Here is a 19,271-nt window from a genome sequence, read left to right as displayed (position 1 = left end):
CGCGTAATTGAAAGTTTGGTGGTTCAAGCCTATCCAGAGACGCACACAAGGATTTTGGTTATCAAATTTTGTATCGGTTTGCACATTCGGTTGTCAACTGAAGGGTTGGTGGTTCAAGTTCACCTGTGACAAAGTCAAGGGATTCTGAGTGCTGTTCGTGGCAAATCCTTTGGCAAAGAATTGGCTAATATGTGTAAAATCTTAGCAGCAGACATGTCTCTGTGGTGCAATCGGTGAGCGCGTTCGACTGTTAACTGAAAGGTTGGTGGTTCAAGCCCACCCAGGGACGTGCACAAGCATTATGGTTTTCAAATTTGGTATTGGTTTGCGCATTCGGTTGTGAACTGAAGGTTTCGTGGTTCAAGCTCACCTGGGACAAAGTCAAGGGATTCCGAGTGCTCTTCGTGGCAACTCCTTTGGCAAATAATTGGCTAATATGTGTAAAATCTTAGCAGTCGACATGTCTCTGTGGCGCAATCGGTGAGCGCGTTCGGCTGTTAACTGAAAGGTTGGTGGTTCAAACCCACCCAGGGACGCACGCGTCGACTTCAGTTTTCAAATTTAATATAGATTTGCTAATTCGTTTGTGAACTGAAGGGTTGGTGGTTCAAGCCCAACCAGGGAGGTGCACAAGCATTTTGGTTATCAAATTTGGTATCGGTTTGCACATTCGGTTGTGAACTGAAGGGTTGGTGGTTCATGTTCACCTGGTACAAAGTCAAGGTTTTCTGAGTGCCGTTTCTTGGCGAAGAATTGGGATATATGTGTCAAATCTATTATTAGTAATCCCCTGCATATGTCTCTGTGGCGCAATTGGTGAGCGCGTTCAGCGCGTAATTGAAAGTTTGGTGGTTCAAGCCTATCCAGGGACGCACACAAGGATTTTGGTTATCAAATTTTGTATCGGTTTGCACACTCGGTTGTCAACTGAAGGGTTGGTGGTTCAAGTTCACCTGGGACAAAGTCAAGGGATTCTGAGTGCTGTTCGTGGCAAATCCTTTGGCAAAGAATTGGCTAATATGTGTAAAATCTTAGCAGCAGACATGTCTCTGTGGTGCAATCGGTGAGCGCGTTCGACTGTTAACTGAAAGGTTGGTGGTTCAAGCCCATCCAGGGACGCACACAAGGATTTTGGTTTTCAAATTTTGTGTCGGTTTGCGCATTCGGTTGTGAACTGAAGGGTTGGTGGTTCAAGTTCACCTGGGACAAAGTCAAGGGATTCTGAGTGCTCTTCGTGGCAACTCCTTTGGCAAAGAATTGGCTAATATGTGTAAAATCTTAGCAGAAGACATGTCTCTGTGGCGCAATCGGTGAGCGCGTTCGGCTCTTAACTGAAAGGTTGGTGGTTCTAACCCACCCAGGGACGCACGTGTGGACTTCTGTTTTCAAATTTAATATAGCTTTGCTCATTCGTTTGTGAACTGAAGGATTGGTGGTTCATGTTCACCTGGTACAAAGTCAAGGTTTTCTGAGTGCCGTTTCTTGGCGAAGAATTGGGATATATGTGTCAAATCTATTATTAGTAATCCCCTGCATATGTCTCTGTGGCGCAATTGGTGAGCGCGTTCAGCGCGTAATTGAAAGTTTGGTGGTTCAAGCCTATCCAGGGACGCACACAAGGCTTTGGTTATCAAATTTTGTATCGGTTTGCACATTCGGTTGTCAACTGAAGGGTTGGTGGTTCAAGTTCACCTGGGACAAAGTCAAGGGATTCTGAGTGCTGTTCGTGGCAAATCCTTTGGCAAATAATTGGCTAATATGTGTAAAATCTTTGCAGCAGACATGTCTCTGTGGTGCAATCGGTGAGCGCGTTCGACTGTTAACTGAAAGGTTGGTGGTTCAAGCCCACCCAGGGACGTGCACAAGCATTTTGGTTATCAAATTTGGTATCGGTTTGCACATTCGGTTGTCAACTGAAGGGTTGGTGGTTCAAGTTCACCTGGGACAAAGTCAAGGGATTCAGAGTGCTCTTCGTGGCAAATCCTTTGGCAAAGAATTGGCTAATATGTGTAAAATCTTAGCAGTAGACATGTCTCTGTGGCGCAATCGGTGAGTGCGTTCGGCTGTTAACTGAAAGGTTGGTGGTTCAAGCCCACCCAGGGACGCACGAGTGGACTTCAGTTTTCAAATTTAATATAGCTTTGCTCATTCGTTTGTGAACTGAAGGATTGGTGGTTCATGTTCACCTGGTACAAAGTCAAGGGTTTCTGAGTGCAGTTTCTTGGCGAAGAATTGGGATATATGTGTCAAATCTAATATTAGTAATCCCCTGCATATGTCTCTGTGGCGCAATTGGTGAGCGTGTTCGACTGTTAACTGAAAGGTTGGTGGTTCAAGCCCACCCAGGTACGTGCACAAGAATTTTGGTTATCAAATTTGGTATCGGTTTGCACATTCGGTTGTGAACTGAAGGGTTGGTGGTTCAAGTTCACCTGGGACAAAGTCAAGGGATTCCGAGTGCTCTTCGTGGCAACTCCTTTGGCAAAGAATTAGCTAATATGTGTAAAATCTTAGCAGTCGACATGTCTCTGTGGCGCAATCGGTTAGCGCGTTCGGCTGTTAACTGAAAGGTTGGTGGTTCAAGCCCACCCAGGTACGAGCACAAGCATTATGGTTTTCAAATTTGGTATTGGTTTGCGCATTCGGTTGTGAACTGAAGGTTAAGTGGTTCAAGCTCACCTGGGACCAAGACGAGGGTTTCTGAGTGCCCTTTTGCTGAAATGACTTTGGCAAAGAATTGGCTTATATGTGTAAAATCTTAACAATAGATATCCTATTGTACATGTCTCTGTGGCGCAATCGGTGAGCGCGTTCGGCTGTTAACTGAAAGGTTGGTGGTTCAATCCCACCCAGGGACGCTCGCGAGGACTTCAGTTTTCAAATTTAATATAGCTTTGCTCATTCGTTTGTGAACTGAAGGGTTGGTGGTTCAAGTTCACTGGGACAAAGTCAAGGGATTGAGTGCTCTTCGTGGCAACTCCTTTGGCAAAGAATTGGCTAATATGTGTAAAATCTTAGCAGTCGACATGTCTCTGTGGCGCAATCGGTGAGCGCGTTCGTCTGTTAACTGAAAGGTTGGTGGTTCAAGCCCACCCAGGGACGCACGAGTGGACTTCAGTTTTTAAATTTAATCTAGCTTTGCTCATTCGTTTGTGAACTGAAGGGTTGGTGGTTCAAGTTCACTGGGACAAAGTCAAGGGATTCTGAGTGCTCTTCGTGGCAACTCCTTTGGCAAAGAATTGGCTAATATGTGTAAAATCTTAGCAGTGGACATGTCTCTGTGGCGCAATCGGTGAGCGCGTTCGGCTGTTAACTGAAAGGTTGGTGGTTCAAGCCCACCCAGGGACGTGCACAAGCATTATGGTTTTCAAATTTGGTATTGGTTTGCGCATTCGGTTGTGAACTGAAGGTTTAGTGGTTCAAGCTCACCTGGGACAAAGTCAAGGGATTCCGAGTGCTCTTCGTGGCAACTCCTTTGGCAAAGAATTGGCTAATATGTGTAAAATCTTAGCAGTCGACATGTCTCTGTGGCGCAATCGGTGAGCGCGTTCGGCTGTTAACTGAAAGGTTGGTGGTTCAAACCCACCCAGGGACGCACGCGTCGACTTCAGTTTTCAAATTTAATATAGATTTGCTAATTCGTTTGTGAACTGAAGGGTTGGTGGTTCATGTTCACCTGGTACAAAGTCAAGGGTTTCTGAGTGCCGTTTCTTGGCGAAGAATTGGGATATATGTGTCTAATCTAATATTAGTAATACCCTGCATATGTCTCTGTGGCGCAATTGGTGAGCGCGTTCAGCGAATAACTGAAAGTTTGGTGGTTCAAGCTCACCCAGGGACGCTCTCGTGGACTTCAGTTTTCAAATTTAATATAGCTTTGCTCATTCGTTTGTGAACTGAAGGGTTGGTGGTTCAAGTTCACCTGGGACAAAGTCAAGGGATTCCGAGTGCTCTTCGTGGCAAATCCTTTGGCAAAGAATTTGCTAATATGTGTAAAATCTTAGCAGTAGACATGTCTCTGTGGCGCAATCGGTGAGCGCGTTCGTCTGTTAACTGAAAGGTTGGTGGTTCAAGCCCACCCAGGGAGGTGCACAATCAATTTGGTTATCAAATTTGGTATCGGTTTGCACATTCGGTTGTGAACTGAAGGGTTGGTGGTTCATGTTCACCTGGTACAAAGTCAAGGTTTTCTGAGTGCCGTTTCTTGGCGAAGAATTGGGATATATGTGTCAAATCTATTATTAGTAATCCCCTGCATATGTCTCTGTGGCGCAATTGGTGAGCGCGTTCAGCGCGTAATTGAAAGTTTGGTGGTTCAAGCCTATCCAGGGACGCACACAAGGATTTTGGTTATCAAATTTTGTATCGGTTTGCACATTCGGTTGTCAACTGAAGGGTTGGTGGTTCAAGTTCACCTGGGACAAAGTCAAGGGATTCTGAGTGCTGTTCGTGGCAAATCCTTTGGCAAAGAATTGGTTAATATGTGTAAAATCTTAGCAGCAGACATGTCTCTGTGGTGCAATCGGTGAGCGCGTTCGACTGTTAACTGCAAGGTTGGTGGTTCAAGCCCACCCAGGGACGTGCACAAGCATTTTGGTTATCAAATTTGGTATCGGTTTGCACATTCGGTTGTCAACTGAAGGGTTGGTGGTTCAAGTTCACCTGGGACAAAGTCAAGGGATTCAGAGTGCTCTTCGTGGCAAATCCTTTGGCAAAGAATTGGCTAATATGTGTAAAATCTTAGCAGTAGACATGTCTCTGTGGCGCAATCGGTGAGCGCGTTCGGCTGTTAACTGAAAGGTTGGTGGTTCAACCCCATCCAGGGACGCGCACAAGGATTTTGGTTTTCAAATTTTGTATCGGTTTGCGCATTCGGTTGTGAACTGAAGGGTTGGTGGTTCAAGTTCACCTGGCACAAAGTCAAGGGATTCTGAGTGCTCTTCGTGGCAACTCCTTTGGCAAAGAATTGGCTAATATGTGTAAAATCTTAGCAGAAGACATGTCTCTGTGGCGCAATCGGTGAGCGCGTTCGGCTGTTAACTGAAAGGTTGGTGGTTCAAACCCACCCAGGGACGCACGTGTGGACTTCAGTTTTCAAATTTAATATAGCTTTGCTCATTCGTTTGTGAACTGAAGGGTTGGTGGTTCATGTTCACCTGGTACAAAGTCGAGGTTTTCTGAGTGCCGTTTCTTGGCGAAGAATTGGGATATATGTGTCAAATCTATTATTAGTAATCCCCTGCATATGTCTCTGTGGCGCAATTGGTGAGCGCGTTCAGCGCGTAATTGAAAGTTTGGTGGTTCAAGCCTATCCAGAGACGCACACAAGGATTTTGGTTATCAAATTTTGTATCGGTTTGCACATTCGGTTGTCAACTGAAGGGTTGGTGGTTCAAGTTCACCTGGGACAAAGTCAAGGGATTCTGAGTGCTGTTCGTGGCAAATCCTTTGGCAAAGAATTGGCTAATATGTGTAAAATCTTAGCAGCAGACATGTCTCTGTGGTGCAATCGGTGAGCGTGTTCGACTGTTAACTGAAAGGTTGGTTGTTCAAGCCCACCCAGGGACGTGCACAAGCATTATGGTTTTCAAATTTGGTATTGGTTTGCGCATTCGGTTGTGAACTGAAGGTTTAGTGGTTCAAGCTCACCTGGGACAAAGTCAAGGGATTCCGAGTGCTCTTCGTGGCAACTCCTTTGGCAAAGAATTGGCTAATATGTGTAAAATCTTAGCAGTCGACATGTCTCTGTGGCGCAATCGGTGAGCGCGTTCGGCTGTTAACTGAAAGGTTGGTGGTTCAAACCCACCCAGGGACGCACGAGTCGACTTCAGTTTTCAAATTTAATATAGATTTGCTAATTCGTTTGTGAACTGAAGGGTTGGTGGTTCATGTTCACCTGGTACAAAGTCAAGGGTTTCTGAGTGCCGTTTCTTGGCGAAGAATTGGGATATATGTGTCTAATCTAATATTAGTAATACCCTGCATATGTCTCTGTGGCGCAATTGGTGAGCGCGTTCAGCGAGTAACTGAAAGTTTGGTGGTTCAAACCCATCCAGGGACGCACACAAGGATTTTGGTTATCAAATTTTATGTCGGTTTGCACATTCGGTTGTGAACTGAAGGGTTGGTGGTTCAAGCCCATCCAGGGACGCACACAAGGATTTTGGTTATCAAATTTTATGTCGGTTTGCACATTCGGTTGTGAACTGAAGGGTTGGTGGTTCAAGCCCACCCAGGGACGCTCTCGTGGACTTCAGTTTTCAAATTTAATATAGCTTTGCTCATTCGTTTGTGAACTGAAGGGTTGGTGGTTCAAGTTCACCTGGGACAAAGTCAAGGGATTCCGAGTGCTCTTCGTGGCAAATCCTTTGGCAAAGAATTTGCTAATATGTGTAAAATCTTAGCAGTAGACATGTCTCTGTGGCGCAATCGGTGAGCGCGTTCGTCTGTTAACTGAAAGGTTGGTGGTTCAAGCCCACCCAGGGAGGTGCACAAGCATTTTGGTTATCAAATTTGGTATCGGTTTGCACATTCGGTTGTGAACTGAAGGGTTGGTGGTTCAAGCCCACCCAGGGACGCACGAGTGGACTTCAGTTTTCAAATTTAATATAGCTTTGCTCATTCGTTTGTGAACTGAAGGATTGGTGGTTCATGTTCACCTGGTACAAAGTCAAGGGTTTCTGAGTGCAGTTTCTTGGCGAAGAATTGGGATATATGTGTCAAATCTAATATTAGTAATCCCCTGTATATGTCTCTGTGGCGCAATTGGTGAGCGTGTTCGACTGTTAACTGAAAGGTTGGTGGTTCAAGCCCACCCAGGTACGTGCACAAGAATTTTGGTTATCAAATTTGGTATCGGTTTGCACATTCGGTTGTGAACTGAAGGGTTGGTGGTTCAAGTTCACCTGGGACAAAGTCAAGGGATTGAGTGCTCTTCGTGGCAACTCCTTTGGCAAAGAATTGGCTAATATGTGTAAAATCTTAGCAGTCGACATGTCTCTGTGGCGCAATCGGTGAGCGCGTTCGGCTGTTAACTGAAAGGTTGGTGGTTCAAGCCCCACCAGGGACGTGCACAAGCATTATGGTTTTCAAATTTGGTATTGGTTTGCGCATTCGGTTGTGAACTGAAGGTTTAGTGGTTCAAGCTCACCTGGGACAAAGTCAAGGGATTCCGAGTGCTCTTCGTGGCAACTCCTTTGGCAAAGAATTGGCTAATATGTGTAAAATCTTGGCAGTCGACATGTCTCTGTGGCGCAATCGGTGAGCGCGTTCGGCTGTTAACTGAAAGGTTGGTGGTTCAAACCCACCCAGGGACGCACGCGTCGACTTCAGTTTTCAAATTTAATATAGATTTGCTAATTCGTTTGTGAACTGAAGGGTTGGTGGTTCATGTTCACCTGGTACAAAGTCAAGGGTTTCTGAGTGCCGTTTCTTGGCGAAGAATTGGGATATATGTGTCTAATCTAATATTAGTAATACCCTGCATATGTCTCTGTGGCGCAATTGGTGAGCGCGTTCAGCGAATAACTGAAAGTTTGGTGGTTCAAGCCCACCCAGGGACGCTCTCGTGGACTTCAGTTTTCAAATTTAATATAGCTTTGCTCATTCGTTTGTGAACTGAAGGGTTGGTGGTTCAAGTTCACCTGGGACAAAGTCAAGGGATTCCGAGTGCTCTTCGTGGCAAATCCTTTGGCAAAGAATTTGCTAATATGTGTAAAATCTTAGCAGTAGACATGTCTCTGTGGCGCAATCGGTGAGCGCGTTCGTCTGTTAACTGAAAGGTTGGTTGTTCAAGCCCACCCAGGGAGGTGCACAATCAATTTGGTTATCAAATTTGGTATCGGTTTGCACATTCGGTTGTGAACTGAAGGGTTGGTGGTTCATGTTCACCTGGTACAAAGTCAAGGTTTTCTGAGTGCCGTTTCTTGGCGAAGAATTGGGATATATGTGTCAAATCTATTATTAGTAATCCCCTGCATATGTCTCTGTGGCGCAATTGGTGAGCGCGTTCAGCGCGTAATTGAAAGTTTGGTGGTTCAAGCCTATCCAGGGACGCACACAAGGATTTTGGTTATCAAATTTTGTATCGGTTTGCACATTCGGTTGTCAACTGAAGGGTTGGTGGTTCAAGTTCACCTGGGACAAAGTCAAGGGATTCTGAGTGCTGTTCGTGGCAAATCCTTTGGCAAAGAATTGGTTAATATGTGTAAAATCTTAGCAGCAGACATGTCTCTGTGGTGCAATCGGTGAGCGCGTTCGACTGTTAACTGAAAGGTTGGTGGTTCAAGCCCACCCAGGGACGTGCACAAGCATTTTGGTTATCAAATTTGGTATCGGTTTGCACATTCGGTTGTCAACTGAAGGGTTGGTGGTTCAAGTTCACCTGGGACAAAGTCAAGGGATTCAGAGTGCTCTTCGTGGCAAATCCTTTGGCAAAGAATTGGCTAATATGTGTAAAATCTTAGCAGTAGACATGTCTCTGTGGCGCAATCGGTGAGCGCGTTCGGCTGTTAACTGAAAGGTTGGTGGTTCAAGCCCATCCAGGGACGCGCACAAGGATTTTGGTTTTCAAATTTTGTATCGGTTTGCGCATTCGGTTGTGAACTGAAGGGTTGGTGGTTCAAGTTCACCTGGCACAAAGTCAAGGGATTCTGAGTGCTCTTCGTGGCAACTCCTTTGGCAAAGAATTGGCTAATATGTGTAAAATCTTAGCAGAAGACATGTCTCTGTGGCGCAATCGGTGAGCGCGTTCGGCTGTTAACTGAAAGGTTGGTGGTTCAAACCCACCCAGGGACGCACGTGTGGACTTCAGTTTTCAAATTTAATATAGCTTTGCTCATTCGTTTGTGAACTGAAGGGTTGGTGGTTCATGTTCACCTGGTACAAAGTCGAGGTTTTCTGAGTGCCGTTTCTTGGCGAAGTATTGGGATATATGTGTCAAATCTATTATTAGTAATCCCCTGCATATGTCTCTGTGGCGCAATTGGTGAGCGCGTTCAGCGCGTAATTGAAAGTTTGGTGGTTCAAGCCTATCCAGAGACGCACACAAGGATTTTGGTTATCAAATTTTGTATCGGTTTGCACATTCGGTTGTCAACTGAAGGGTTGGTGGTTCAAGTTCACCTGGGACAAAGTCAAGGGATTCTGAGTGCTGTTCGTGGCAAATCCTTTGGCAAAGAATTGGCTAATATGTGTAAAATCTTAGCAGCAGACATGTCTCTGTGGTGCAATCGGTGAGCGTGTTCGACTGTTAACTGAAAGGTTGGTGGTTCAAGCCCACCCAGGGACGTGCACAAGCATTATGGTTTTCAAATTTGGTATTGGTTTGCGCATTCGGTTGTGAACTGAAGGTTTAGTGGTTCAAGCTCACCTGGGACAAAGTCAAGGGATTCCGAGTGCTCTTCGTGGCAACTCCTTTGGCAAAGAATTGGCTAATATGTGTAAAATCTTAGCAGTCGACATGTCTCTGTGGCGCAATCGGTGAGCGCGTTCGGCTGTTAACTGAAAGGTTGGTGGTTCAAACCCACCCAGGGACGCACGCGTCGACTTCAGTTTTCAAATTTAATATAGATTTGCTAATTCGTTTGTGAACTGAAGGGTTGGTGGTTCATGTTCACCTGGTACAAAGTCAAGGTTTTCTGAGTGCCGTTTCTTGGCGAAGAATTGGGATATATGTGTCAAATCTATTATTAGTAATCCCCTGCATATGTCTCTGTGGCGCAATTGGTGAGCGCGTTCAGCGAGTAACTGAAAGTTTGGTGGTTCAAGCCCATCCAGGGACGCACACAAGGATTTTGGTTATCAAATTTTATGTCGGTTTGCACATTCGGTTGTGAACTGAAGGGTTGGTGGTTCAAGCCCATCCAGGGACGCACACAAGGATTTTGGTTATCAAATTTTATGTCGGTTTGCACATTCGGTTGTGAACTGAAGGGTTGGTGGTTCAAGCCCACCCAGGGACGCTCTCGTGGACTTCAGTTTTCAAATTTAATATAGCTTTGCTCATTCGTTTGTGAACTGAAGGGTTGGTGGTTCAAGTTCACCTGGGACAAAGTCAAGGGATTCCGAGTGCTCTTCGTGGCAAATCCTTTGGCAAAGAATTTGCTAATATGTGTAAAATCTTAGCAGTAGACATGTCTCTGTGGCGCAATCGGTGAGCGCGTTCGTCTGTTAACTGAAAGGTTGGTGGTTCAAGCCCACCCAGGGAGGTGCACAAGCATTTTGGTTATCAAATTTGGTATCGGTTTGCACATTCGGTTGTGAACTGAAGGGTTGGTGGTTCAAGCCCACCCAGGGACGCACGAGTGGACTTCAGTTTTCAAATTTAATATAGCTTTGCTCATTCGTTTGTGAACTGAAGGATTGGTGGTTCATGTTCACCTGGTACAAAGTCAAGGGTTTCTGAGTGCAGTTTCTTGGCGAAGAATTGGGATATATGTGTCAAATCTAATATTAGTAATCCCCTGTATATGTCTCTGTGGCGCAATTGGTGAGCGTGTTCGACTGTTAACTGAAAGGTTGGTGGTTCAAGCCCACCCAGGTACGTGCACAAGAATTTTGGTTATCAAATTTGGTATCGGTTTGCACATTCGGTTGTGAACTGAAGGGTTGGTGGTTCAAGTTCACCTGGGACAAAGTCAAGGGATTCCGAGTGCTCTTCGTGGCAAATCCTTTGGCAAAGGATTGGCTAATATGTGTAAAATCTTAGCAGTAGACAAGTCTCTGTGGCGCAATCGGTGAGCGCGTTCGGCTGTTAACTGAAAGGTTGGTGGTTCAAGCCCACCCAGGGACGCACGAGTGGACTTCAGTTTTTAAATTTAATATAGCTTTGCTCATTCGTTTGTGAACTGAAGGGTTGGTGGTTCAAGTTCACTGGGACAAAGTCAAGGGATTCTGAGTGCTCTTCGTGGCAACTCCTTTGGCAAAGAATTGGCTAATATGTGTAAAATCTTAGCAGTGGACATGTCTCTGTGGCGCAATCGGTGAGCGCGTTCGGCTGTTAACTGAAAGGTTGGTGGTTCAAGCCCACCCAGGGACGTACACAAGCATTATGGTTTTCAAATTTGGTATTGGTTTGCGCATTCGGTTGTGAACTGAAGTTTAAGTGGTTCAAGCTCACCTGGGACCAAGACGAGGGTTTCTGAGTGCCCTTTTGCTGAAATGACTTTGGCAAAGAATTGGCTTATATGTGTAAAATCTTAACAATAGATATCCTATTGTACATGTCTCTGTCGCGCAATCGGTGAGCGCGTTCGGCTGTTAACTGAAAGGTTGGTGGTTCAAGCCCACCCAGGGACGCACGAGTGGACTTCAGTTTTTAAATTTAATATAGTTTTGCTCATTCGTTTGTGAACTGAAGGGTTGGTGGTTCAAGTTCACTGGGACAAAGTCAAGGGATTCTGAGTGCAGTTTCTTGGCGAAGAATTGGGATATATGTGTCAAATCTTAACAATAGATATCCTATTGTACATGTCTCTGTGGCGCAATCGGTGAGCGCGTTCGGCTGTTAACTGAAAGGTTGGTGGTTCAAGCCCACCCAGGGACGCACGAGTGGACTTCAGTTTTTAAATTTAATATAGCTTTGCTCATTCGTTTGTGAACTGAAGGGTTGGTGGTTCAAGTTCACTGGGACAAAGTCAAGGGATTCTGAGGGCTCTTCGTGGCAACTCCTTTGGCAAAGAATTGGCTAATATGTGTAAAATCTTAGCAGTAGACATGTCTCTGTGGCGCAATCGGTGAGCGCGTTCGGCTGTTAACTGAAAGGTTGGTGGTTCAAGCCCACCAAGGGACGTGCATAAGCATTATGGTTTTCAAATTTGGTATTGGTTTGCGCATTCGGTTGTGAACTGAAGGTTTAGTGGTTCAAGCTCACCTGGGACAAAGTCAAGGGATTCCGAGTGCTCTTCGTGGCAACTCCTTTGGCAAAGAATTGGCTAATATGTGTAAAATCTTAGCAGTCGACATGTCTCTGTGGCGCAATCGGTGAGCGCGTTCGGCTGTTAACTGAAAGGTTGGTGGTTCAAACCCACCCAGGGACACACGCGTCGACTTTAGTTTTCAAATTTAATATAGATTTGCTAATTCGTTTGTGAACTGAAGGGTTGGTGGTTCATGTTCACCTGGTACAAAGTCAAGGGTTTCTGAGTGCCGTTTCTTGGCGAAGAATTGGGATATATGTGTCTAATCTAATATTAGTAATACCCTGCATATGTCTCTGTGGCGCAATTGGTGAGCGCGTTCAGCGAGTAACTGAAAGTTTGGTGGTTCAAGCCCATCCAGGGACGCACACAAGGATTTTGGTTATCAAATTTTATGTCGGTTTGCACATTCGGTTGTGAACTGAAGGGTTGGTGGTTCAAGCCCACCCAGGGACGCTCTCGTGGACTTCAGTTTTCAAATTTAATATAGCTTTGCTCATTCGTTTGTGAACTGAAGGGTTGGTGGTTCAAGTTCACCTGGGACAAAGTCAAGGGATTCCGAGTGCTCTTCGTGGCAAATCCTTTGGCAAAGAATTTGCTAATATGTGTAAAATCTTAGCAGTAGACATGTCTCTGTGGCGCAATCGGTGAGCGCGTTCGTCTGTTAACTGAAAGGTTGGTGGTTCAAGCCCACCCAGGGAGGTGCACAAGCATTTTGGTTATCAAATTTGGTATCGGTTTGCACATTCGGTTGTGAACTGAAGGGTTGGTGGTTCAAGCCCACCCAGGGACGCACGAGTGGACTTCAGTTTTCAAATTTAATATAGCTTTGCTCATTCGTTTGTGAACTGAAGGATTGGTGGTTCATGTTCACCTGGTACAAAGTCAAGGGTTTCTGAGTGCAGTTTCTTGGCGAAGAATTGGGATATATGTGTCAAATCTAATATTAGTAATCCCCTGTATATGTCTCTGTGGCGCAATTGGTGAGCGTGTTCGACTGTTAACTGAAAGGTTGGTGGTTCAAGCCCACCCAGGTACGTGCACAAGAATTTTGGTTATCAAATTTGGTATCGGTTTGCACATTCGGTTGTGAACTGAAGGGTTGGTGGTTCAAGTTCACCTGGGACAAAGTCAAGGGATTCCGAGTGCTCTTCGTGGCAAATCCTTTGGCAAAGGATTGGCTAATATGTGTAAAATCTTAGCAGTAGACAAGTCTCTGTGGCGCAATCGGTGAGCGCGTTCGGCTGTTAACTGAAAGGTTGGTGGTTCAAGCCCACCCAGGGACGCACGAGTGGACTTCAGTTTTTAAATTTAATATAGCTTTGCTCATTCGTTTGTGAACTGAAGGGTTGGTGGTTCAAGTTCACTGGGACAAAGTCAAGGGATTCTGAGTGCTCTTCGTGGCAACTCCTTTGGCAAAGAATTGGCTAATATGTGTAAAATCTTAGCAGTGGACATGTCTCTGTGGCGCAATCGGTGAGCGCGTTCGGCTGTTAACTGAAAGGTTGGTGGTTCAAGCCCACCCAGGGACGTACACAAGCATTATGGTTTTCAAATTTGGTATTGGTTTGCGCATTCGGTTGTGAACTGAAGTTTAAGTGGTTCAAGCTCACCTGGGACCAAGACGAGGGTTTCTGAGTGCCCTTTTGCTGAAATGACTTTGGCAAAGAATTGGCTTATATGTGTAAAATCTTAACAATAGATATCCTATTGTACATGTCTCTGTCGCGCAATCGGTGAGCGCGTTCGGCTGTTAACTGAAAGGTTGGTGGTTCAAGCCCACCCAGGGACGCACGAGTGGACTTCAGTTTTTAAATTTAATATAGTTTTGCTCATTCGTTTGTGAACTGAAGGGTTGGTGGTTCAAGTTCACTGGGACAAAGTCAAGGGATTCTGAGTGCTCTTCGTGGCAACTCCTTTGGCAAAGAATTGGCTTATATGTGTAAAATCTTAACAATAGATATCCTATTGTACATGTCTCTGTGGCGCAATCGGTGAGTGCGTTCGGCTGTTAACTGAAAGGTTGGTGGTTCAATCCCACCCAGGGACGCTCGCGAGGACTTCAGTTTTCAAATTTAATATAGCTTTGCTCTTTCGTTTGTGAACTGAAGGCTTGGTGGTTCAAGTTCACTGGGACAAAGTCAAGGGATTCTGAGTGCTCTTCGTGGCAACTCCTTTGGCAAAGAATTGGCTAATATGTGTAAAATCTTAGCAGTAGACATGTCTCTGTGGCGCAATCGGTGAGCGCGTTCGGCTGTTAACTGAAAGGTTGGTGGTTCAAGCCCACCCAGGGACGCACGCGTGGACTTCAGTTTTCAAATTTAATATAGCTTTGCTCATTCGGTTGTGAACTGAAGGGTTGGTGGTTCAAGTTCACCTGGGACAAAGTCAAGGGATTCTGAGTGCTGTTTGTGGAAAATCCTTTGGCAAAGAATTGGCTAATATGTGTAAAATCCTAGCTGTAGACATGTCTCTGTGGCGCAATCGGTGAGCACGTTCGGCTGTTAACTGAAAGGTTGGTGGTTCAAGCCCAGCCAGGTACGTGCACAAGCATTTTGGTTATCAAATTTGGTATCGGTTTGCACATTCGGTTGTGAACTGAAGGGTTGGTGGTTCAAGTTCACCTGGGACAAAGTCAAGGGATTCCGAGTGCTCTTCGTGGCAAATCCTTTGGCAAATAATTGGCTAATATGTGTAAAATCTTAGCAGTAGACATGTCTCTGTGGCGCAATCGGTGAGCGCGTTCGGCTGTTAACTGGAAGGTTGGTGGTTCAAGCCCACCCAGGGACGCTTGCGTAGACTTCAGTTTTCAAATTTAATATAGCTTTGCTCATTCGTTTGTGAACTGAAGGCTTGGTGGTTCAAGTTCACTGGGACAAAGTCAAGGGATTCTGAGTGCTCTTCGTGGCAACTCCTTTGGCAAAGAATTGGCTAATATGTGTAAAATCTTAGCAGTGGACATGTCTCTGTGGCGCAATCGGTGAGCGCGTTCGGCTGTTAACTGAAAGGTTGGTGGTTCAAGCCCACCCAGGGACGTACACAAGCATTATGGTTTTCAAATTTGGTATTGGTTTGCGCATTCGGTTGTGAACTGAAGGTTAAGTGGTTCAAGCTCACCTGGGACCAAGACGAGGGTTTCTGAGTGCCCTTTTGCTGAAATGACTTTGGCAAAGAATTGGCTTATATGTGTAAAATCTTAACAATAGATATCCTATTGTACATGTCTCTGTGGCGCAATTGGTGAGCGCGTTCGGCTGTTAACTGAAAGGTTGGTGGTTCAAGCCCACCCAGGGACGCACGAGTGGACTTCAGTTTTTAAATTTAATATAGCTTTGCTCATTCGTTTGTGAACTGAAGGGTTGGTGGTTCAAGTTCACTGGGACAAAGTCAAGGGATTCTGAGGGCTCTTCGTGGCAACTCCTTTGGCAAAGAATTGGCTTATATGTGTAAAATCTTAACAATAGATATCCTATTGTACATGTCTCTGTGGCGCAATCGGTGAGCGCGTTCGGCTGTTAACTGAAAGGTTGGTGGTTCAAGCCCACCCAGGGACGCACGAGTGGACTTCAGTTTTTAAATTTAATATAGCTTTGCTCATTCGTTTGTGAACTGAAGGGTTGGTGGTTCAAGCTCACCTGGGACCAAGACAAGGGTTTCTGAGTGCCCTTTTGCTGCAATGACTTTGGCAAAGAATTGGCTTATATGTGTAAAATCTTAACAATAGATATCCTATTTTACATGTCTCTGTGGCGCAATCGGTGAGCGCGTTCGCCTGTTAACTAAAAGGTTGGTGGTTCAAGCCCACCCAGGGACGCACGCGTGGACTTCAGTTTTCTAATTTAATATAGCTTTGCTAATTCGTTTGTGAACTGAAGGGTTGGTGGTTCATGTTCACCTGGTACAAAGTCAAGGGTTTCTGAGTGCCGTTTCTTGGCGAAGAATTGGGATATATGTGTCTAATGTAATATTAGTAATCCCCTGCATATGTCTCTGTGGCGCAATTGGTGAGCGCGTTCAGCGCGTAATTGAAAGTTTGGTGGTTCAAGCCTATCCAGAGACGCACACAAGGATTTTGGTTATCAAATTTTGTATCGGTTTGCACATTCGGTTGTCAACTGAAGGGTTGGTGGTTGAAGTTCACCTGGGACAAAGTCAAGGGATTCTGAGTGCTGTTCGTGGCAAATCCTTTGGCAAAGAATTGGCTAATATGTGTAAAATCTTAGCAGCAGACATGTCTCTGTGGTGCAATCGGTGAGCGCGTTCGACTGTTAACTGAAAGGTTGGTGGTTCAAGCCCACCCAGGGACGTGCACAAGCATTATGGTTTTCAAATTTGGTATTGGTTTGCGCATTCGGTTGTGAACTGAAGGTTGAGTGGTTCAAGCTCACCTGGGACCAAGACAAGGGTTTCTGAGTGCCCTTTTGCTGCAATGACTTTGGCAAAGAATTGGCTTATATGTGTAAAATCTTAACAATAGATATCCTATTTTACATGTCTCTGTGGCGCAATCGGTGAGCGCGTTCGCCTGTTAACTAAAAGGTTGGTGGTTCAAGCCCACCCAGGGACGCACGCGTGGACTTCAGTTTTCAAATTTAATATAGCTTTGCTCATTCGTTTGTGAACTGAAGGGTTGGTGGTTAAAGTTCACCTGGTACAAAGTCAAGGGTTTCTGAGTGCCGTTTCTTGGCGAAGAATTGGGATATATGTGTCAAATCTAATATTAGTAATCCCCTGCATATGTCTCTGTGGCGCAATTGGTGAGCGCGTTCGGCTGTTAACTGAAAGGTTGGTGGTTCAAGCCCACCCAGGGACGTGCACAAGCATTATGGTTTTCAAATTTGGTATTGGTTTGCGCATTCGGTTGTGAACTGAAGGTTTAGTGGTTCAAGCTCACCTGGGACAAAGTCAAGGGATTCCGAGTGCTCTTCGTGGCAACTCCTTTGGCAAAGAATTGGCTAATATGTGTAAAATCTTAGCAGTCGACATGTCTCTGTGGCGCAATCGGTGAGCGCGTTCGGCTGTTAACTGAAAGGTTGGTGGTTCAAACCCACCCAGGGACACACGCGTAGACTTCAGTTTTCAAATTTAATATAGATTTGCTAATTCGTTTGTGAACTGAAGGGTTGGTGGTTCATGTTCACCTGGTACAAAGTCAAGGGTTTCTGAGTGCCGTTTCTTGGCGAAGAATTGGGATATATGTGTCTAATCTAATATTAGTAATACCCTGCATATGTCTCTGTGGCGCAATTGGTGAGCGCGTTCAGCGAGTAACTGAAAGTTTGGTGGTTCAAGCCCATCCAGGGACGCACACAAGGATTTTGGTTATCAAATTTTATGTCGGTTTGCACATTCGGTTGTGAACTGAAGGGTTGGTGGTTCAAGCCCACCCAGGGACGCTCTCGTGGACTTCAGTTTTCAAATTTAATATAGCTTTGCTCATTCGTTTGTGAACTGAAGGGTTGGTGGTTCAAGTTCACCTGGGACAAAGTCAAGGGATTCCGAGTGCTCTTCGTGGCAAATCCTTTGGCAAAGAATTTGCTAATATGTGTAAAATCTTAGCAGTAGACATGTCTCTGTGGCGCAATCGGTGAGCGCGTTCGTCTGTTAACTGAAAGGTTGGTGGTTCAAGCCCACCCAGGGAGGTGCACAAGCATTTTGGTTATCAAATTTGGTATCGGTTTGCACATTCGGTTGTGAACTGAAGGGTTGGTGGTTCAAGCCCACCCAGGGACGCACGAGTGGACTTCAGTTTTCAAATTTAATATAGCTTTGCTCATTCGTTTGTGAACTGAAGGATTGGTGGTTCATGTTCACCTGGTACAAAGTCAAGGGTTTCTGAGTGCAGTTTCTTGGCGAAGAATTGGGATATATGTGTCAAATCTAATATTAGCAATCCCCTGTATATGTCTCTGTGGCGCAATTGGTGAGCGTGTTCGACTGTTAACTGAAAGGTTGGTGGTTCAAGCCCACCCAGGTACGTGCACAAGAATTTTGGTTATCAAATTTGGTATCGGTTTGCACATTCGGTTGTGAACTGAAGGGTTGGTGGTTCAAGTTCACCTGGGACAAAGTCAAGGAATTCCGAGTGCTCTTCGTGGCAAATCCTTTGGCAAAGGATTGGCTAATATGTGTAAAATCTTAGCAGTAGACAAGTCTCTGTGGCGCAATCGGTGAGCGCGTTCGGCTGTTAACTGAAAGGTTGGTGGTTCAAGCCCACCCAGGGACGCACGCGTGGACTTCAGTTTTCAAATTTAATATAGCTTATCTCATTCGTTTGTGAACTGAAGGCTTGGTGGTTCAAGTTCACTGGGACAAAGTCAAGGGATTCTGAGTGCTCTTTGTGGCAACTCCTTTGGCAAAGAATTGGCTAATATGTGTAAAATCTAAGCAGTAGACATGTCTCTGTGGCGCAGTCGATGAGAGCGTTCGGCTGTTAACTGAAAGGTTGGTGGTTCAAGCCCACCCAGGGACGTGCACAAGCATTATGGTTTTCAAATTTGGTATTGGTTTGCGCATTCGGTTGTGAACTGAAGGTTTAGTGGTTCAAGCTCACCTGGGACCAAGACAAGGGTTTCTGAGTGCCCTTTTGCTGCAATGACTTTGGCAAAGAATTGGCTTATATGTGTAAAATCTTAAAAATACATATCCTATTGTACATGTCTCTGTGGCGCAATCGGTGAGCGCGTTCGGCTGTTAACTGAAAGGTTGGTGGTTCAATCCCACCCAGGGACGCTCGCGAGGACTTCAGTTTTCAAATTTAATATAGCTTTGCTCATTCGTTTGTGAACTGAAGGGTTGGTGGTTCAAGTTCACTGGGACAAAGTCAAGGGATTCTGAGTGCTCTTCGTGGCAACTCCTTTGGCAAAGAATTGGCTAATATGTGTAAAATCTTAGCAGTAGACATGTCTCTGTGGCGCAATCGGTGAGCGCGTTCGTCTGTTAACTGAAAGGTTGGTGGTTCAAACCCACCCAGGGACGCACGCGTGGACTTCAGTTTTCAAATTTAATATCGCTTTGCTAATTCGTTTGTGAACTGATGGGTTGGTGGTTCACGTTCACCTGGTACAAAGTCAAGGGTTTCTGAGTGCCGTTTCTTGGCGAAGAATTGGGATATATGTGTCTAATCTAATATTAGTAATCCCCTGCATATGTCTCTGTGGCGCAATTGGTGAGCGCGTTCAGCGAGTAACTGAAAGTTTGGTGGTTCAAGCCTATCCAGGGACGCACACAAGGATTTTGGTTATCAAATTTTGTATCGGTTTGCACATTCGGTTGTCAACTGAAGGGTTGGTGGTTCAAGTTCACCTGGGACAAAGTCAAGGGATTCTGAGTGCTGTTCGTGGCAAATCCTTT

At 45.4% G+C, this 19,271-nt stretch overlaps 28 non-coding genes across 28 annotated transcripts; all 28 read left to right on the top strand.

Annotated features, from left to right (window-relative positions):
• The first annotated feature begins 462 nt into the window (after positions 1-462).
• trnan-guu (transfer RNA asparagine (anticodon GUU)) lies at positions 463-536 on the top strand. Its single transcript has one exon. It is a non-coding gene; the product is annotated as a tRNA-Asn (tRNA).
• Positions 537-2,784: 2,248 nt separating this feature from the next.
• trnan-guu (transfer RNA asparagine (anticodon GUU)) lies at positions 2,785-2,858 on the top strand. The gene has a single exon. It is a non-coding gene; the product is annotated as a tRNA-Asn (tRNA).
• A 416-nt stretch (positions 2,859-3,274) lies between these two features.
• On the top strand, positions 3,275-3,348 carry trnan-guu (transfer RNA asparagine (anticodon GUU)). The gene has a single exon. It is a non-coding gene; the product is annotated as a tRNA-Asn (tRNA).
• Positions 3,349-3,521: 173 nt separating this feature from the next.
• trnan-guu (transfer RNA asparagine (anticodon GUU)) lies at positions 3,522-3,595 on the top strand. Its single transcript has one exon. It is a non-coding gene; the product is annotated as a tRNA-Asn (tRNA).
• Positions 3,596-5,001: 1,406 nt separating this feature from the next.
• trnan-guu (transfer RNA asparagine (anticodon GUU)) lies at positions 5,002-5,075 on the top strand. Its single transcript has one exon. It is a non-coding gene; the product is annotated as a tRNA-Asn (tRNA).
• A 666-nt stretch (positions 5,076-5,741) lies between these two features.
• On the top strand, positions 5,742-5,815 carry trnan-guu (transfer RNA asparagine (anticodon GUU)). The gene has a single exon. It is a non-coding gene; the product is annotated as a tRNA-Asn (tRNA).
• Positions 5,816-5,987: 172 nt separating this feature from the next.
• trnat-agu (transfer RNA threonine (anticodon AGU)) lies at positions 5,988-6,061 on the top strand. The gene has a single exon. It is a non-coding gene; the product is annotated as a tRNA-Thr (tRNA).
• Positions 6,062-7,242: 1,181 nt separating this feature from the next.
• Positions 7,243-7,316, top strand: trnan-guu (transfer RNA asparagine (anticodon GUU)). The gene has a single exon. It is a non-coding gene; the product is annotated as a tRNA-Asn (tRNA).
• A 172-nt stretch (positions 7,317-7,488) lies between these two features.
• Positions 7,489-7,562, top strand: trnai-aau (transfer RNA isoleucine (anticodon AAU)). Its single transcript has one exon. It is a non-coding gene; the product is annotated as a tRNA-Ile (tRNA).
• Positions 7,563-8,722: 1,160 nt separating this feature from the next.
• On the top strand, positions 8,723-8,796 carry trnan-guu (transfer RNA asparagine (anticodon GUU)). The gene has a single exon. It is a non-coding gene; the product is annotated as a tRNA-Asn (tRNA).
• A 666-nt stretch (positions 8,797-9,462) lies between these two features.
• trnan-guu (transfer RNA asparagine (anticodon GUU)) lies at positions 9,463-9,536 on the top strand. The gene has a single exon. It is a non-coding gene; the product is annotated as a tRNA-Asn (tRNA).
• Positions 9,537-9,708: 172 nt separating this feature from the next.
• On the top strand, positions 9,709-9,782 carry trnat-agu (transfer RNA threonine (anticodon AGU)). Its single transcript has one exon. It is a non-coding gene; the product is annotated as a tRNA-Thr (tRNA).
• Positions 9,783-10,718: 936 nt separating this feature from the next.
• Positions 10,719-10,792, top strand: trnan-guu (transfer RNA asparagine (anticodon GUU)). The gene has a single exon. It is a non-coding gene; the product is annotated as a tRNA-Asn (tRNA).
• A 172-nt stretch (positions 10,793-10,964) lies between these two features.
• On the top strand, positions 10,965-11,038 carry trnan-guu (transfer RNA asparagine (anticodon GUU)). Its single transcript has one exon. It is a non-coding gene; the product is annotated as a tRNA-Asn (tRNA).
• A 433-nt stretch (positions 11,039-11,471) lies between these two features.
• Positions 11,472-11,545, top strand: trnan-guu (transfer RNA asparagine (anticodon GUU)). Its single transcript has one exon. It is a non-coding gene; the product is annotated as a tRNA-Asn (tRNA).
• A 419-nt stretch (positions 11,546-11,964) lies between these two features.
• Positions 11,965-12,038, top strand: trnan-guu (transfer RNA asparagine (anticodon GUU)). Its single transcript has one exon. It is a non-coding gene; the product is annotated as a tRNA-Asn (tRNA).
• A 172-nt stretch (positions 12,039-12,210) lies between these two features.
• On the top strand, positions 12,211-12,284 carry trnat-agu (transfer RNA threonine (anticodon AGU)). Its single transcript has one exon. It is a non-coding gene; the product is annotated as a tRNA-Thr (tRNA).
• Positions 12,285-13,130: 846 nt separating this feature from the next.
• trnan-guu (transfer RNA asparagine (anticodon GUU)) lies at positions 13,131-13,204 on the top strand. The gene has a single exon. It is a non-coding gene; the product is annotated as a tRNA-Asn (tRNA).
• A 172-nt stretch (positions 13,205-13,376) lies between these two features.
• trnan-guu (transfer RNA asparagine (anticodon GUU)) lies at positions 13,377-13,450 on the top strand. The gene has a single exon. It is a non-coding gene; the product is annotated as a tRNA-Asn (tRNA).
• Positions 13,451-14,140: 690 nt separating this feature from the next.
• Positions 14,141-14,214, top strand: trnan-guu (transfer RNA asparagine (anticodon GUU)). The gene has a single exon. It is a non-coding gene; the product is annotated as a tRNA-Asn (tRNA).
• A 666-nt stretch (positions 14,215-14,880) lies between these two features.
• trnan-guu (transfer RNA asparagine (anticodon GUU)) lies at positions 14,881-14,954 on the top strand. The gene has a single exon. It is a non-coding gene; the product is annotated as a tRNA-Asn (tRNA).
• Positions 14,955-15,140: 186 nt separating this feature from the next.
• Positions 15,141-15,214, top strand: trnan-guu (transfer RNA asparagine (anticodon GUU)). Its single transcript has one exon. It is a non-coding gene; the product is annotated as a tRNA-Asn (tRNA).
• Positions 15,215-15,398: 184 nt separating this feature from the next.
• On the top strand, positions 15,399-15,472 carry trnan-guu (transfer RNA asparagine (anticodon GUU)). Its single transcript has one exon. It is a non-coding gene; the product is annotated as a tRNA-Asn (tRNA).
• A 1,185-nt stretch (positions 15,473-16,657) lies between these two features.
• On the top strand, positions 16,658-16,731 carry trnan-guu (transfer RNA asparagine (anticodon GUU)). Its single transcript has one exon. It is a non-coding gene; the product is annotated as a tRNA-Asn (tRNA).
• A 173-nt stretch (positions 16,732-16,904) lies between these two features.
• Positions 16,905-16,978, top strand: trnan-guu (transfer RNA asparagine (anticodon GUU)). Its single transcript has one exon. It is a non-coding gene; the product is annotated as a tRNA-Asn (tRNA).
• A 172-nt stretch (positions 16,979-17,150) lies between these two features.
• On the top strand, positions 17,151-17,224 carry trnat-agu (transfer RNA threonine (anticodon AGU)). The gene has a single exon. It is a non-coding gene; the product is annotated as a tRNA-Thr (tRNA).
• An 846-nt stretch (positions 17,225-18,070) lies between these two features.
• trnan-guu (transfer RNA asparagine (anticodon GUU)) lies at positions 18,071-18,144 on the top strand. Its single transcript has one exon. It is a non-coding gene; the product is annotated as a tRNA-Asn (tRNA).
• Positions 18,145-18,576: 432 nt separating this feature from the next.
• On the top strand, positions 18,577-18,650 carry trnan-guu (transfer RNA asparagine (anticodon GUU)). Its single transcript has one exon. It is a non-coding gene; the product is annotated as a tRNA-Asn (tRNA).
• Positions 18,651-19,271: the final 621 nt, after the last annotated feature.

Source organism: Idiotropiscis lumnitzeri, chromosome 16 (assembly GCF_059441095.1).
Source record: "Idiotropiscis lumnitzeri isolate Australia: NSW breed Sydney's pygmy pipehorse chromosome 16, RoL_Ilum_1.0, whole genome shotgun sequence".
NCBI classification, from domain to species: Eukaryota; Metazoa; Chordata; class Actinopteri; order Syngnathiformes; family Syngnathidae; genus Idiotropiscis; species Idiotropiscis lumnitzeri.
Note: the sequence above shows the minus strand (reverse complement) of the source record. Positions and strands in the feature narration are given on the sequence as shown.